Below are 16,783 nucleotides of genomic sequence, written 5' to 3'. Positions count from 1 at the left end.
AAAGTGTAGATGCTATGGCGTGCTATGGTCATGTCTCATTTGAAGAGTAATGTTCTTGTTCTTGCCCATCCCAATCACAGCCTACTAACTGATAGATCCCTGGAAGAGCAGTGTTACTTAGCAGCCACAGTGTTCTATAGCTGGGAAGCTTCAGGAGACAGCGAAGTAACCCAACATGCATTGTGGAGAACAAAAGTAACACAGACCATGGAAATAAATGATGTTTTTAATAGGAACAGCATGGAATCATGTGGTGTTCACTAACTTATGCTCCTTGGGATTTCAGCATTCTGCATATCCAGGGAATGCAGTGTGGTGACCCCCAGCATGCAGTTTCCAAAAAGAGTGGAAAACTCTGCAAATTAGAGAAAACATGACAGAGCCAGAACTCTGCTTTGCATATTTCCTCCCCTTCTCCTCCTATCTATGTCACCAAGCGTTTCCTATTAACACTTCTCCTTTATCTTACGCAGTGCCAGAACCTGAATGAGTCACTGCTGGAGAAGGGCTTGTTTGATGGCAAAGGCAAAGCAGCAGCACTGCTAACAGTTTCAAAACAATAGGGAATAGTCGAATCTACAAAAAAGGAAGCACTAAACTTTTGCTGTGCTAGACTGTCACTGGCTTACTGTCAACTCATTAGGCAGCATCCTGAGCAATGACGAAGGAATATATTTGAAAATACATTTGGGACTGTTTTGCAAGGATCAGATCATTTACGCTCAATGTGAGCGTTCCCCTTCTTTCCTACTGGGTTATTGTGCTAAGCTTATTTGTAGTTAAGTGTTGATTACCCCAGCCAGAAAACAGCATTTTCTTTTGGTGAGTACTTCTGAGGTTTTGAAATTTGATTTTGGTCCACATGTGGTGGAATGAAAATTGGAATTTCAGAGTTTTTTTAGGAATAACGAATTGCTCAGAGAAGAATCAGGAGAGAGAAAACAGCAAAAAGATGAATCTGGCATTAACCTGACGTGGGAAAACAACAGCTGGTACATCTCCTGGTAAGGTGAAGACCTTATAAATTACACTTTCAGCTATTCTGCATTCTTCTGTGATAGGCTCTAGGAAATCTTTCTGATTCACAAAATATTCTGTGTTTGGAAGAATGTCAATTCTGGAAATAAAAATATCACTGAAAATACTTGGATTAGCTGTATTGAGAACCCAAGAGTCAACTTTAAGAGATTAGACCTGGAGGAATGGAAAGTTAAAAGATCTTCAAATCCTAATCTTACATTCCCTTTAGAGGAAGCTGCCACTAAATAACATTGATTTGACAACAGTTTCATGAGAAAGTGGTAGTAGCACCTACATTTTACTCTGGGAGGCATGAACAGTATCCCAAGACTGTCTGCAATGAAAAATGTGAGCTTGGTCTCCACATGGAGACCACTTGGTCTCATTACCAAATTGTTATTTTTCCATCTGACCAGTCAGGAGGCTTTAGAAAAAGCCATAGGCCCATCCTAGACAATAGCTATTGAAGAAGTTTCATATATTGGAGAACAAAAGGGAAAGAGCTCAAATTAAAAATCATAATTTGGGGTTCTGTCAAATCCTGCTTTCCCTTTTCAGATGAGACTTCTACTACTGTGGCCACATCTGAATTTTATAAACTGTCTCAAAAAGCTGAGAAACTTCAAAAATTTCAATTGTCATTTGGAATAAATTGCCAAGAAAGGAAATTGAAGCACAGAGCACAAATATCTTAAGAATCACCTTGGTTTATTTATGAACAAAATATGAGGTGAGGGTTATGGTGAAAAGCAAGAAAGAGAAAGAGAAATTTAGCAAAAGAAGGATAGACATACCAAGATAGCTGGCCTTTCTCCTGTTCTTAAACAGTTCTGTGCTTTAATCACAACCTAGAAACAACATATGCCTCACTCAAGATCATAAACACCTTCCCTACATGGCCTAATTCTATAAAAACTGTAGTTTTGCTCAGTATCTTCTAATTGCAAACAGATGCAGTATCAATTCCAGGTGTAGCAAGATACAGTATCTGAAGAAAAAACCAGGAATATTTAGGAACATTTCTGGTAAAGTTCTTCCAAAAGTGGCCTAAACAGTGGGCTTGATCCTGCATCCTTTGCACCCTTTGCATCCTTTGAACCTTTTGCACTCTTTGCATCCTGATCCTGGCCCAAAGGTCACTGCCAGGTTGGTTAGAAGCTGCTGTGCTAGTGCAGCATTGTGCTGTCAGAGGGGGAGTGGGGCTGACCTCCACAGGTATCCTGCTTGCTTCTGTTGTGGACTCAGTTGGCATCAATTCAAAAGCCTTGAAACAGGCTTTTGAAAAAGCCTCTTTGTGCTTGTGTATGAGTGTGGAGTTTCTAGGGCAGGAAAAGACCAAAAGGGTAATCCTGTGGCTCTCATCTTCAGGCTTCTCATGTCTGAGGCATGTAAGAAGGAGGTGGAGCCTGTCACCATGGTTCTGCAGTGTTTGGGACAGAAAGGGTGGTACAGATGGGCTGGTGCTTCTCTGACAGAGGTTACAAAGTTCCCTTTCTTTCCCAAGCAGAGAGCTTATCTGGAGAGGTCTAACAAGAGCATGAAGACATTTTCTCCTTTGTTCTCCTTGATTCTGAGTGACACAGAAAAGTGTACCCCATCATCTCTTTCACTTCAGGTAATTTTATAGGCTTATTTAATTTATTAATAGATTTTTTATCTCAGAGCTTCAAAGGTCATAATAACTGTCAGAGAGTTTCTTGCTGTTTATAACCTGTGTGTTGATACCATCGCAAATCCCTCCTGCACACAAGCCCCTTAATGAGAGCAAAGTGGTAATTTTAACTCAAATTAGTGGGCCTATGGGGGAACATTAGCCACAGTTTATTAGTTCAGCTCCCCAGTTGCTAATCCAGTGTCCCTGCATGGCAAGGCAGTCACTGTGTAGTACAGGTGTTATTGCACAGCATGCTCTCCCTCCAACCAGGCAAGACCATTAACTGCGAGGCAGGTGTCTGGTTCTGCGAAGGAGGTACGGACAAGGCAAGCGTCAACCAGCACACCACTAGGAGTTGTAAGTGATAGGCTTAAGATGTTAGTTCTATGCAAAGGATTCAACCAAAATTACCCTTTTGTGCACAGGAGATGCTTAGTGGATGGCCTTCTCCAAAGCTTTGAAATACTTAGTTTGAAACACCTATGAGTCTTCCAATTTTGGTTTATACATTTGTGTTTAAGAGTATCTTTAACACCTCTTCAACCTATCCATGTTTTTGTTGCCTCTGAAAAGCATGTGCAGTGCACCAGCAGTAGCTCCACTGGGGACAGACCTAACAGCCTGCTTGCTGCCTCTTCTGCACAGTTCCAGAGCAGATGTGGCAGACAGGTGTTGAGAGTGACTATGTGGGTAACAGAGCTTTCACTAGTCCCAGCTCTCAAAGGCTGAGGGCCTGTTTCTATCACAAAATTCAAATGAGCAAGCTGATTTGTGAATCAGAGTCAGACCTAGACAAGGGAGACCTACCCTTGTTTACTCCCTTTGAAGGTCAATTAGGCACCTTCTAGCCTAGGCCATATTCAGATATTCTAAACTCCACCAGCAGGCTTGCCTGGTGCTTCCTACTGACTGAACCTAAGTACCTCCCTTTATGGTGTTAGTGCAGTTTCCTTGACACATACCTCTGTGGTTCTTGGCCTTTTCAACAGACTGAAGATATGTGATTAGGTGGTATTTAATTCTTCCTAGGACAGGTCTGAGAGCGGTGACATCGGGAAGTACAGAGTCTTTATTGTAGTGTAAATTCCCCTTAGTTAACGCGCTATAATTTTCTGCCCTGAATTTTAAAGGCACAGTACTAAAAATCAGGCTAAAAATCTCCAATACAGAGTGAAAAGAAGGACTTGTTGACTGGTGGCTTTATGGAAGCTGAGATAAAAGGTAATTTTCCAGCTACCCTGACAGGGAAGTCCTGCTTAGGTTACAGGACAACAATTCCACCTGTTTTCTGCAAGTTGCTTGTTCAAGGGCTTTCAACTCAAGTTCTGTTCTGGAGAAATGAACAACAGAGTATTTTATACCAGGAAAATTGAAAAGGCTGACAGTCATAACCTATTGAGTTTCCCATATTTTTCATCCAGAAAGCTTTTTCCAGTTATTGCTTTAAATAAGCACCAGAAGAATACTTGGAATGGAGTAAGGTTTCAATATAGACAGCTTCACAAAGACTGAGCAAAACTGGTTTTCCATCAGACTGTGGAAGAGGGTGCAAAGAAGGGCATTGCTGGGTCAGACGGTTACCAGCTGAGCAGCAAGATGTGAGATGTGAAACTGAACAAGCCCTGTATCCATCTACTGGGGAACTTTTATTTTCTCTCTCAAGGAGAATAAACCACAAGTTTGTGCTTAAAGATTTGATGAGCAATGCATTGAATAGAGTCCTACCAGCACAAGTGGATCTACAAGGGGTCTGCAAAGATCAATCACCAGCCAATATCTAGCTGCTGATCCATCACCTACCGATATACACTTGCACCAGCACCAGTCCTGCCAGCAGGAAGTTTTCCCTTCACCTGTTTTTAACAAGACCATTCAAATTACAGCACAAGGAACCTGACAGAGATTATTTACATATAACTGTTAGAGAAACTTTCCAAGTCTATCAGCAGGTGATTCATATCCTGAAGCACTAGGGAATGACACTTTTGCATGCAAGTTTTATGTGAAAAAGCAACAAAATGGAAGCACATGAACACTAGAGTTCAAATGTATTTCATTTTCCCTCCTAGCAATTACTGAGAAATGCAGGTTCAGTTATTTTTTTTGGCCCACATCTTGCCATCAGGTTCCTGAATATCTGAGCATATCTTACTAAGATTTGCTGTATTCTGAGCACTGCCGAGATTGGGTTAAATGAGCTTCAAGACAAGTCCCTAGAAACTGATTCAAGGAATGCAATCTCAGCCAGCTTTTCAGAAATGCCAAGATGTTTAACAGATGTATAGTCTTTCAGAGTTAAGCTCTTCTGAGCTGCAGTCTAATGCTGATGTATCAGAGGCTGATAGGTGGTTTTTGCCACTGCAAATCTCTGGCTCAGATGGATTTCATTGGAAAAAGTCAGTCATGTGCACTAGAAAATCAAGATCTTGGATAACACTTACTCCACCTCCTATGCAAAAGCATCACCTCCATGCTCACAGAAAAGTAGATTCCAGAATTCAGTTTCAGAGGCATTTGGATGCCAAATGATGTTTACCAACATATCTTTTGATCTGTAAATACCTAAAAGTAGCTTAAAAGTCTTATCCCCTGTGACTATATAATTATACTAGAGAATATAAATTTGGCAATGACATAAGTTAAATATTTTAAACACATAGTTCCCCCCTAGGTGAGTTTTCCATGTTGAACTTTATTTCAGTTAATTGTAGGTGTAGGCAGAAATACTACAGTTGTTCCTATGAAGAAGGAAAATATGCTGAATATGGGAATGTATTTCAGACTGAAAGGGCCTGACTATAGGATTTCAAGTCCTGGATCAGGGTTTTCAGTTATCTGAGTTGATACTAAATGACATGTGAATCTTCCTGCAAGAGGATTCTGTAACAAGCCATTTTAAATAGAGAATATTTTTTGCTGAATTGAGAGTTACTTTTGACTTAACTTACCAGATACTGCAGCCATGCTACATAGCTGGAAGCAGTTACTAGTAAGGTATAGAAGATAAATCTGGCAAGTTTTCTCTACATATGTCAGAACTGTTGTTATGTTAATTGTTTGACTAGAGAGTGGGAGTTCTGTGTCTTTTAGAAGCATTGATTTTTTTTTTTACCCAAGTGGAAAACAAGGTCGGAAAGAAGAAACTGCTTCTTTTCCTTGCCTTGCACTCTTTTCCTGCACTGATTTGGGAATTTGGATGCTGTTGCCTGGCTGCATTTGTAAATCTGTCCTAAACTAAGGCATTTACATTTGAGTTTTTGCCCAATGAATAATTTCACTAGCTCTCCTCAAAATCTTGAATTAGCTCAGTGTGAGAAAAGATTTGAAAGCATTTGCACTAGTGGGGGCAGGGAGGATAAGAAGAGGTGAAAATGCGCTTTATGTGCCCGCTCAAAAATGTTAAAGCTGCTCATTGGGTCAGTAAGTTCAGCTAAGCTCCTTCCTAAATTCTGCTGGATATCAGATAGCAGGATTTAGCCCTTATTTTAGTAAAGCTTCACAGTGGTGGTCTTCCACTGTTTGAATGCAACATAAATACAATTTTCTGCTTCAAGCTTTATCTCTGTGTCCCTGTGAAGCTGATTTATGGGAGTAAGAACCAAAGAAATATGGAAACTGCTGATGTGGGTTTATCAAGGTATGCAGGATCTCTTGTATCTAAAATGAACTATCCTGAGTGAGTCACTTATTTTCCATCAACTGCTTCATGATGTTGCAATATAAATCAAAGGCTCTTTGTAAAGAGTAACTGGTTGCCAGATGACAAATAACTGAAAACGTAAGGGTTCTTTTTCTCCATGAAACATTTTGAAATCTTGAATGATCTTGTTAATAGCAACGTTAACAAAATGCTTGGGGAAAAAAAAAAAAAAAGATTGTTATGATTTGTGAGGGTTGGTCTGACTAAGATTTTTCTGCAGACAAGCTTTGACATTGGAAAGAGGCAGAATACCTTCCTCTTTGCTGGCTGCTCACAATCCCAGAGACTGTGAAACTTCTTTTTGTTCCAGGCTCATCTGCAGCACTGCGGGGAGGTTGCTTAGAGCCACTGTCTGAGCTCTGGTGCTCGCATGGGCTCTGGGGGCAGCACACTCCCACAGCAAGCTGCAGGGTGAGACTGCTCTCCCCCCTGGCAGACTCTGCACTTTCAAGGTCTCCTGCATGCTTCCAGGTCCTTTCTGCCTTCAGTGAAGTGATGGGGAGGACATTTCCGTGGAAGGACCTACGCTCCTGACAGACCAGAGCTGGGATATCCCTGTTTCGCTATATCACCCTGAGCAGAACTGCTCTGGTTTCACAGCTAGTGGTGTCCCCTTGCTCTTCAAATTTGCCTGTAAAACTCATTCTTCAGCACTGGCACAGCTCTGATTTCATGTGTAAAAAGTCCTTTTTTTAAGCATTTCTCCAATCGATGAAGACAGATTCCTTCATAGTATCTTTGTTTCCGCTCCCTACACATATCTCCTGTAGATATAACATATGCTCATAAAACCAGCTGGAAGTGGGACATATAAACAGCAGTCACTCAGCAGTGGCTGCTCATGCCAGCTTCAGTGGAATACAGTGTGAGGATTACATTGATATTGTCCTGCTTCCCTACATAAAACAATTCTTTGCTCCTGGCACCAGCTTCTTATGTAGTCGGAGAAGCTGCACCAGTTTGCACTTAGCTGAAGGTCTTTATCTATCTCTGAATCTTCAAAAATCTCTCCTTCCTGGGGGGAAGGAGATGAGGGGAAAGAAAGAGCACTTGGCTATACCAAGTGAAAGCCTGTTCTGGTCTGGTGAGAATGCCAACACACAGCGTTAGTGGTTATGTTACTTTTCCTACCGCAGGTGTTAATCTTGGCATTGGAGAGAGCTAGCAGAACAGAATGAGTCCTGGGCTCCTGTGATGCAATGACGTTTCTTCAAATGATCTGTTTCCTTAGGTTGAAAAATTACAAACTGACAGAACTGGAAACAGGTTTTCCACTGATCCACAAAACAGTTATAGCAAGGAAGAAGGAAGAACAGATGTCTGTGCTAATCCCCTTTCCCCAGTTCCCTCCAGCCAGCAACTCACCTCTAAAAGAGTTTCCCTTGTGGGTCATTAAATTGGCTTTTGATCTGACAATGCCTCTCTTGCTAGAGTTGCATTGGCTGTGTCCACAAGAATGAATTGAACTTATTTTAAAGTCACCTAGAACTTGTCACTTGGTCCATCACTACTTACCCGGCTTGAATTGGACACTTTGATTTTTAAGGAAAAATAATCTATCTTCCTTTTTCTTTAGTGAAAGAGATACCATGGAAATGTCTTACCACAGCAGAGACACATCAGCTTGTACCTCAGAGCTACTTACTCCTAGCACATGAAATCTTTCCCTCACCATCCTGCACATACCTGCAGAAAAGACGGAAAGTAACTTTTTTTTGAAATGTGTAAACTTTAGGAATTCCACCGCACATAATTTGGATCACTTCATTGTGCAAGCTGGCCCTGTGGAGGAGAACATCACTTTGAATCAACTTCACAGGGATTTTCTGGGAAAAGAAATAAAATGAACTCATTTACGTGTTTGTCACCTTTGGGCACTTTTCTGGCAATTTTCAGAAGTGCTGAGGTGAATAGCACACTTTTAATGCAGGCATGTGTCCTGGTCCCAACCAGGACATGGTTAGTTTTGCACTAGCCAGGAGGGGTCATGGCCAGAACTCAGAGGTTATTCTATACCCCCTCACTTCATTTTTGGGGGATGGAAGAAAGGAAGTCTGTTCCTGGGAGAAGGGGTTCCTTCCTGGTCACAGAGGATGGTGATGAGAGCGGTCAGGTATTGTCAGGGGTGAGAACTTGTGTGTGAATCGGTCCTTTCTTGTACATTCTTTTATTAGTATTTTTGCTGTTACTGTTGGGTTTTTTAATCTCATTGCTCTTTCCAGCAAATTGTTCTTTTTGCAACCTGTGATCCTTACCTTTTGTGACTCCAGTTCCTCTTTCCATCCTACCTCAGGGGGAGGGTGAGGGCAGAGGGGGGTGCGAGTGAGCGGCACATGGTTTGGAGCATCTCTGTGGGAACCCTAAACTGGGGAGTACCATTCCTAAACCACAAGAGTATGCTGGGAAAACACTCAGCATCAAGGATTCATTACCTTTGTGTACTGCATTCAGCATGCAGCATGAAGACAAAAGAGACATTTGAATTCTAGTATACTTATTGTTGTTTATATTTCTTTTTTAAGTATGGCAACACAAGCCTGCATGTAAGACTGTAGAGGCAGTTACATTCATTGAACTTTAGCTTTTAGTTTAAATTAGAGTTCTGATCTGTCCTTTAATATGGCCTGATGTGAAAATAGCTGAAGTCTGTGGCTTTGGGTTTTCCTCACAGATACCAGCTGTGACACCTGGACTCACCTAGTGACTACTCTTACATTCCAGCAATACTTTTTAAGACACGAAAAGCATTTGAAGGTAATTAAATTTCTAATGGAAGCAAGAAATCCCCTTGGATATTCTAATTGTAAAGAAAGGGAGAAAATATATTTCATACTTTTTTAAACAAACAGTTGGCAATTAACAACAGCAATAATAGTAGATTTTGGCTCTGTTTGAGGTAGTATTGGTTTCAGTTAATCAGATGAGATGTATGAATTTAGGTCAGAAAAATCAAAATTACTTTAGGTCATCAGAAAATTACTTCAAATCTATACTGTATAATTACCTTAGAGCAAGACGTTTTCCTTCCTTTACCTTCAATAAAAGCAACTCTTTTCTTACTCTTCAGCTAGTTCAATTTATGTATGGAATACTGTGCTGATTTTGGCTGGGGTAGAGTAAATTTTCTTCCCAGTGGCAGGTAGGGGGCTGTGTTTTGGATTTGTGCTGAACACAGGGTTGATAATACAGGGATGTTTTTGTTACTGCAGAGCAGGGCTTCAAAAGCTCCAAGGCCTTTTCTTTTTTTAGTACTGCCACACTGGTGAGGAAGCTGGAGGTGCATGGGAAGTTGAAAGCAGACACAGCTGGGATATCTGACCCCAACTGACCAAAGGAACACGCCATACTATATGACATCATGTTCAGTATATAAAGTGTGGGGAAGAAGGAGGAAGGGGAGGACATTTGGACTGATGGCATTTCTCTTCCCAAATTCTAAATTTTATTTCTTTCTCAAACTTTCCTGAAGAGTTGTTATGTCTTCTGTTGGAACCCAAAGTACAGAGAATGTTTCTCTGCCTGTCCTGAGGGGCTCATCCCCCCAGGGAAACACTATTTTTAACCTTCGTCCTTGGAGAGGGCTGCCAAGGCTTTGGGATGAATTAGAATTGTAAGGGTGTGAGTTAGGTAGTAGTATAATATATAGTTTGTTACAGGGTGAAAAATTTAGAGCGTTAGGTTTATCAGTATGGTGAGTAGATGAAGGCAAGATGGAGGATCCCTGTCATTTTTCAGGTCTCTTCCTTCTTCTTCTACTCCATTTTCTGCAGTGTTGGTAGCACAGAATGATTGGTCGGAAATGCCGCAGTACAGGCTACGTGAATGAATAGTTCATTAGGCATTGGTAGGAAAGTAAAAATAATGTACGTTCTTGGCGACAATTGGGTGATTTACCTTTAAAAGTGCCTTGAGTTTCCTGTATCATGTCTTTTGGTACTTTCTCTGCTTCATGCTATGTGGGTGTCATGTAAATTGCTGATAAGATAAAATAAACAATCCGAAGACAGAGAAGATCCAAAAGCCCCGTTTGTCTCTTACTCCTGGCAAGGACTTTCTCCCCTATCCGAGGAGGACCTGTGGGGGTGGAGGACCTGTGGGGGTCGAGAACCCGCACATCCTCCATAAGGTTTCCACTTTTGGTGACAGAGGAGAGCAAAGACTTTATCCAGATTGTTGGGTTATCTTCTTTTCCTTGAAAGTATTGGTGGAAAAGGAAAATGTGATGGTTTATATTTGTGCTGAACAAATTCTTTGCCTTCTGTCATAAAGAGACAGGACTGACACCAGGACTAAGGTGAGGGCTTTACAGTTGAAAGCATCATTGGTAAGGGAATATAATTTTAAGTTCTGTAGCAATCATCACATATCCATAAACTGCACAGTATTTGTGGATTCAGAGTAGATGAGATTTTCTTGATTTACTTCTTCTTTCCTGTCTTTGCCCTTTTCATCCACTCTGCAAGCTATTCATGCTTTCAGAAGCAAAAATTATTCCCCCCTCACCTGCACTGGAAGTTCCTCATTTTTTTGTTTAATGCATCTTTTCAGAGATGTTTCTGTAGACCCTTACTATGACCCTGGATGTTATCTAGCATATCTGTGAATCTTTCAAATAATCAGCAGATTAAAGGGTTTTAATCAGTGCAATGAAGTTTTCTTCTCTACTCAATGCAAAGAAGATTTCTTTATCTCTTTGATCCACTTCCTATGAACAGAATGGATTTTGTTGTTGTTGTTGTTGTTGGTTTTTGTTTTGTTTGTTTGAGACAATATAAAGTCCAGTCTCAGGAAAAAGCTACTTGGGCTATTCTGCCTATTAGAACAAGAATGCAATAATCTCAGAGCAGACTCAGCACTTATTTGACTGTCCTGTATTGGATAATGGGGGATGGATTACAGGGGACTAGGTGTAAGGATCATTTGATTTTCCTGTGCTCTTACAGTTCAATGGCATCTGTGTCTGCTTATCTGGGAGAAAAACTGGAACCAAAGACTTTTAAATGAATAACTGCCCCCACATGTCATAAAACAGATGCAACATGGATTATTCACAAATAAATCATCCTGCAGAATTAAAACATTGACAGCAAAGTCTGGGAACCTCACTCCACAGTAGAACTGAATACAGAAAATACTGAAAATATTTTTTATATGGAGAGATAACAATTTACACAAAGGCACAATTATATCATCAAGGTTTTAGCATACACTTTGGTAGGAATCAAAGAAGTGTGCTCCTCAGAAAATGGATGGCAAACTGTGTTTCATAGGGAAGTGTTCCAGGAACTGGTCTGGCAGAGGAACAGGCATCTCCCCAGGCTTGATCATGAAATTTGTATGGCACTTTTTGCTCCTTGCCCCCGCTTCCACCCACCCTGCACCTGTAGTCTTTGCCAAAGGATGTAACTTACTCTTCTTTAGCTGTTTCACTTGCCTTTATGATCTGAGAACACTCTCCCAGCCTGGAGCAGGTGTGAAAACTTAGAACAGCAGCTGTGGAATTTTATGCTTCAAAAGAAATTGGCATTGGTGCCATGATCATGTTTTGTACTTGCTTGTCCTTTTAAAATCACCTCGCCTTTTTATCTAAATGGAACCATGTGATCCTTGGGAACTGTGAAATGAGCACCTCTAAGATGATTTTCTGCTCAGCATCCTCATCTAGGTCCATTTACTCCTCTGCTTATCATCATGTTTGTTCTTCAAGCCTTTTTTACATCATCTTACATAGGTATCAATTATCATCTTCCACTCTCCCTTCCAAGCAGGCCTTTTGAATGAATGTTGCCAACTTTCCCTTGGTATTTATGAAGTGTTTTAGAAGTCCAGCAGAGAAAAGGAATGAGACACTCCAAATTAAATGACAAAAGGATGATGCCAAACTTGTTTTGAATACAGCCCAAGGCACAAAATGCTAAAGGATTAGTTCAGGTACCAACAGCTCAGACTGTGGTGATTTGTGTGGGTTGGCTTTTGGACTGTGTGCTACTATTAGACAAGTATTGTAACAAATTAGGAAACCATTTTCTGCCAAAACAGTGTGAAGTCTAAAGACATGCATTGACTTCTTCAGACATAAGATTTCTTTTTGTTATGTCTTTCCACAGTTTTGTGTGTGAGTGAAAGAGAGGGTACATGAGCAGGTGCACTATGACTTTAATGTTAGGGTTTGGGGAGAATATACGTGCCACATGCAGTGGGGCTGAAGACCCTAAATAAAGGAGATGGGAGAAAGAAGGTAAGAAGTGTAGCGGATTCAAAGCACAAGGTTGGGAACTCAATTAAAATGATAGAAGAAAGGGTGAGTAAAATGGAATCAGTGAGTAATAGAACAATACATATTATTATGTTTGTTGTTCCTATTCAGAGTATGTATATGTGAAATGTATCTGGCACGTATCATGGCAAAACATGCTGAGAGGGCATTTGAAGCTTCTTGCACCATTAAAAGAGCAAGATGTACCAACTGATAGACACAGGCAGTGTCCCAGCTGTGGCTGTCGCATTGCTGTCAGGGTGCACACGCTGCCCTTGCAGGGGAAGCAGCTGCGGGCCAAGGAACGGTGTGTAGGACCTTACACCTAATGCTCTTGTATTGTCTAAATATGCCTAGTGAGACACGGAGCAAAATGCAAAATGCTTTTTACACATGAAGCATAAACTGCTCTATGTGCTTCTTCCCCAGCTTTCTCCCCGTGGACACCCAGAGGAACTCAGGACTGGAGCTGTGGCTGTGGAGCTGCAGTGTTGGACAGTGCTCAAGACACCTCCTGGGAAGAGGAACAGGGCCTGATGGCCATCAGATGATCATTGAAAGAGCTGTTGCTTTAAATGAGTTTATTCACAGTTAAACATTTCACATGAGTTACTCAAGAGAACTTGTTTGTTAGAGGCAGGTGGTGACTAATCATCTCCTAGCCCACCTTTACCACATTCAAGAGTTGTCAGAAAGCTGACAAGCAGAAGAACCTCTTTGTAACTCGTCATTATAACAAGCTAACATAGGAGGCACCGACCCCCGCTGCAGTTGGATTAAAATGGGAAAAATAGGGCTTCTAAGTTCCTTTTCCTTGTCCTTGGAGCTTCATTACTTAGGTAATGGCAAAAATATGTTCCTCACATGGTGAAACTAATACATATATAATTCTCCTTCCCCACTCAGAAATTAATCATAACTTCCAAATTCAGAACTTTTTTTTTTTTAACTCTCATTTTGCTGTTGCAACTGAGATTAGAGATTTAGAGAGTCTTCCCTCAAGGTCCCATGAAGTGCCTTATGTGCTGCCTATCAGCAGAACTAATAAGCCAGACTCCAGTGTTACAGGTCAAATTGCAAGCAGAAAGAAATGGCTAAGTGTTCGAGTATTATCCAACCTGGAGCAGATGTTGGGGTGCCCTATATTCCATAGCTTCCTGGCAGTGAGTAGAGAAGCTCTGAGCTGGCTGGGATATAACTTGAGGAGTGACACAGCCATTTTCTTTGTCCTCAAGCTGAGGAGAGGCCAAAAGGCAGAATAAAGCTGCTTTTATATTCATTCTGCTGAGATAGGGATGACAGTAGCTTGGGTGAGCAGAGAGAACTAGCTTAAAATGTAGCAGATGCTGCTTTTAAGCCTTAAAAAAAAAAAAGAAAATTAGTTGTGCGATGAGGAAAATATAGTGCAGCTGGAACATAGAATGCTGCAGGGATGAAAGTAGGATAGGTATCCTTTGAGATGGCAGATGTACTACCAAATATTTATTTCTTTTAAATATTTTCTTAAGTCTTTAAAGTAAGGTAGTAGCTTCTGTTGTTTCCTTTGGCAGCTTATTCTAGCCATGAGTTTCTCAGTGTAATGAAATTCCACCTACAGCAAATCTTCTGAGTGCCTGGCTGTTCCTGAGGTTTAACTCTTCCAAGTCTGGTTCTCTGCTTATCTGCCTGCCCTGTATTGAGTTAATTCCAATATATTGTGAGATTGACATCAACAGTTCTGTCCCGGATGTCCTGGGGTGTCAATGGGATGAACTAAGTGACCCAGACATCTCTACTTTCTATGATTCTCTTATTTTTTCACTTGGTTTGATCACTGAAAATTGCAGTCTTTACTCCTGCCTAAGAACTCATTATTTTGATCTGGAGAACCACTCTTTGTAAATTCAGTGTATTTCTCACAGATGAAATCCGTGCAGTTTGAGCCCTGGATGATCCCAGTCCCACCAGCTAGCCTACTGTCCTGGTCAGTGGTCTTCAGGCTGGGCTGGACTGGATGTGCATCTGTGTGAAAGGACTAGAAAACGTGTCCGAGGGAGTTGGGCTTGTTTAATCTCTAGAAGAGGAGGCTTGGGGTGATGAGTGATCTCATCACTCTACGACTCCCTGAAAAGAGGTTTTAGCCAGGTGGGGGCTGGTCTCTCCTGCTGTGCCTGCAGTGAGAGGACTGGAGAAAATGGCCTTAAACTGAGACAGAGGAGATTCAAATTAGATATTAGGAAAATTTTATTCACTGTTGAGGTGGTCAAGCACTGGAACAGGTTGCTCAGGGAGGTGGTAGAGACACCATCCCTGGAAGTGTTCAAGATGTGTCTGCATCTGGCACTGGGTGATATGGTTTAGTGGTTTAGGGACTACAGCGGCAGCGCTGGGTGGATGTTTGGACTTGATTTTAAAGTTCTCTTCCAACCCTGATGATTCTAGGATTCATTTAGTGAGATGCTAAGAAATCTAGCACCACTGTGGTGCCTGGATAGATGGAAAACATCTAACATGACTAGGAAAATAAAGACACAGGCTACTGCTCTTTCCAGGGTGACTTCTCTGATTTCCTAGCTACCAGAACCCAGCTGAACCTTGGTGACTTACTCTGCAAGTCAGCCACCATTTCTGAGCAGTTACACCCCCTTTCATGCTGAACCTATGTGGCACTGCAAGTGGCTACAGCCATCCTGACCCCGGAGGGAACACCAGAATCCACCCTTTGATGGTCAGGCACCACTATTTAGAGACTGCCTCACTGGTCCCATCACCCCTCGGTTTAGTGATTTACCTATTCTACGCTGGCTGGTTCTTGTTCTTCCCTCCCTGTTTTATGTGTAAGTTTGTGAATATTAATTTTCCTTAGTTAAATATGTATCAGTTCTAGAAAGATCTCCCCTACTCGACATCCCATTGGCCTCCTGTTGTTAACCCCTCCTACATGTTACTCCCATTGGTCGCTCTGTTGCCGTTCCCACCCCCTTTGCTTTTTCTTATTGGCTGTTCACCTCAACTCCGCCCTACTTTCCCTGAGTATAAAATCCCTGGACCCTCTGATAAACCTGCTCTTCATCCCCAGAATTTTCACTGCAGTAAAGGTGCTCGTGGAACCCACACGAAGAGTTTCCTCCTTCCTTCTTTGCCTCCACCTGCGCACCCCGACAGCTCAGCTCAGGATAAGCTCCTTTGGGTGAGGAGCTCACGCTCCCCTCCCTTTTGTGTGGAGAGCCACGGGTTTAGAGGGTGCAGCCAGACCTTCGGGCTTCTTGTTTCCTGGCTTAGCACGCCCTCAATCATATGCTTGAAGCCATAGCTGCGATAACAGCAAACTGAGCTCTAGGTCTTCCTCCTGACAGCAGTCAGTGATCCCATGTCCATGCTGAAGTGAGAAATGGGAAACAAACTGGAGCTTAGGAAAACATTTGATCATATATGGAAAGCATTTTTTAAGACATAATGTTTGAATCTATTAATTCTTGCTTTTCTCCAGCAGGAACTGCTGAGCGTATTTTAACCAACATCCCTCTTTGATTCATCCAAACTGCTCTTCAGAATTCTTCTGCTCTGTTGCTATTGACTAAAACATTAAAAAGCAAGCTATTCTGAGGGAACAAAAAGGTATGTGTGGATTCTGGCACCAAAACTTTGGTCTGTATCTGTAGATAGTGGAAGACACTTCCTTCACTGGGAGTTAGACGCTTAAATGCCTTTTCAGAATCAGAGTGTTATGGGGAAATTATGTAAGCTTACTTTTTTTTTTTTCCTATCTTTTCCCTTTACAATCCAGTTAATTCAGATGGTAAATACGTTGTGAAAAGAAGCAACCTTGCCATTTAAACATTCTGGCTGCTTAATACATTAACAAACTGCCATAAATAAATAATTAGTCCAGGTCACTGCGTATGGTACTGGTTTGCTGACTGGCTGAAAAGCGGGGGCTAGAAATGACAGAGGAGAGGCTGTGTGCATAATTTTTCTTTCCTACAACAGAATAAGAAACAGACACTAATTCATTTATATTGACAGAATCTGAATATTGGCTTATTTAATGTGTACAAGAACTTTTCCTTCTGCGTGATATTCTAGCCTTTCCCTTAGGAGCTGTGAACATTACATAACTATCGAACAATATTTTACGCACTATATTAAATTTCCTAAACCTGCAAGCAGGAAT

The 16,783-nt window shown here is 41.5% G+C and overlaps 1 long non-coding RNA gene across 2 annotated transcripts in view; it reads left to right on the top strand.

Moving 5' to 3' along the window:
• The first annotated feature begins 416 nt into the window (after positions 1–416).
• Positions 417–16,783, top strand: part of LOC108447390 — a 20,625-nt gene continuing 4,258 nt past the window's right edge. The window contains exons 1-5 of one of the 2 annotated variants that reach the window (XR_001862936.1): positions 417–1,004; positions 2,528–2,635; positions 9,046–9,128; positions 13,060–13,469; positions 16,100–16,227. This is a non-coding gene — a long non-coding RNA (uncharacterized LOC108447390). Of the gene's footprint in view, positions 1,005–2,524; positions 2,636–9,045; positions 9,129–13,059; positions 13,470–16,099; positions 16,228–16,783 lie in introns of both variants that reach the window. The other variant, XR_001862935.1, reaches the window with a different exon arrangement.

The sequence above is a fragment of the Corvus brachyrhynchos genome, unplaced genomic scaffold (assembly GCF_000691975.1).
Source record: "Corvus brachyrhynchos isolate BGI_N302 unplaced genomic scaffold, ASM69197v1 scaffold6, whole genome shotgun sequence".
NCBI lineage: Eukaryota > Metazoa > Chordata > Aves > Passeriformes > Corvidae > Corvus > Corvus brachyrhynchos.
The sequence above is the reverse complement of the archived record's forward strand: the minus strand, read 5'-3'. Positions and strand labels throughout refer to the sequence as shown.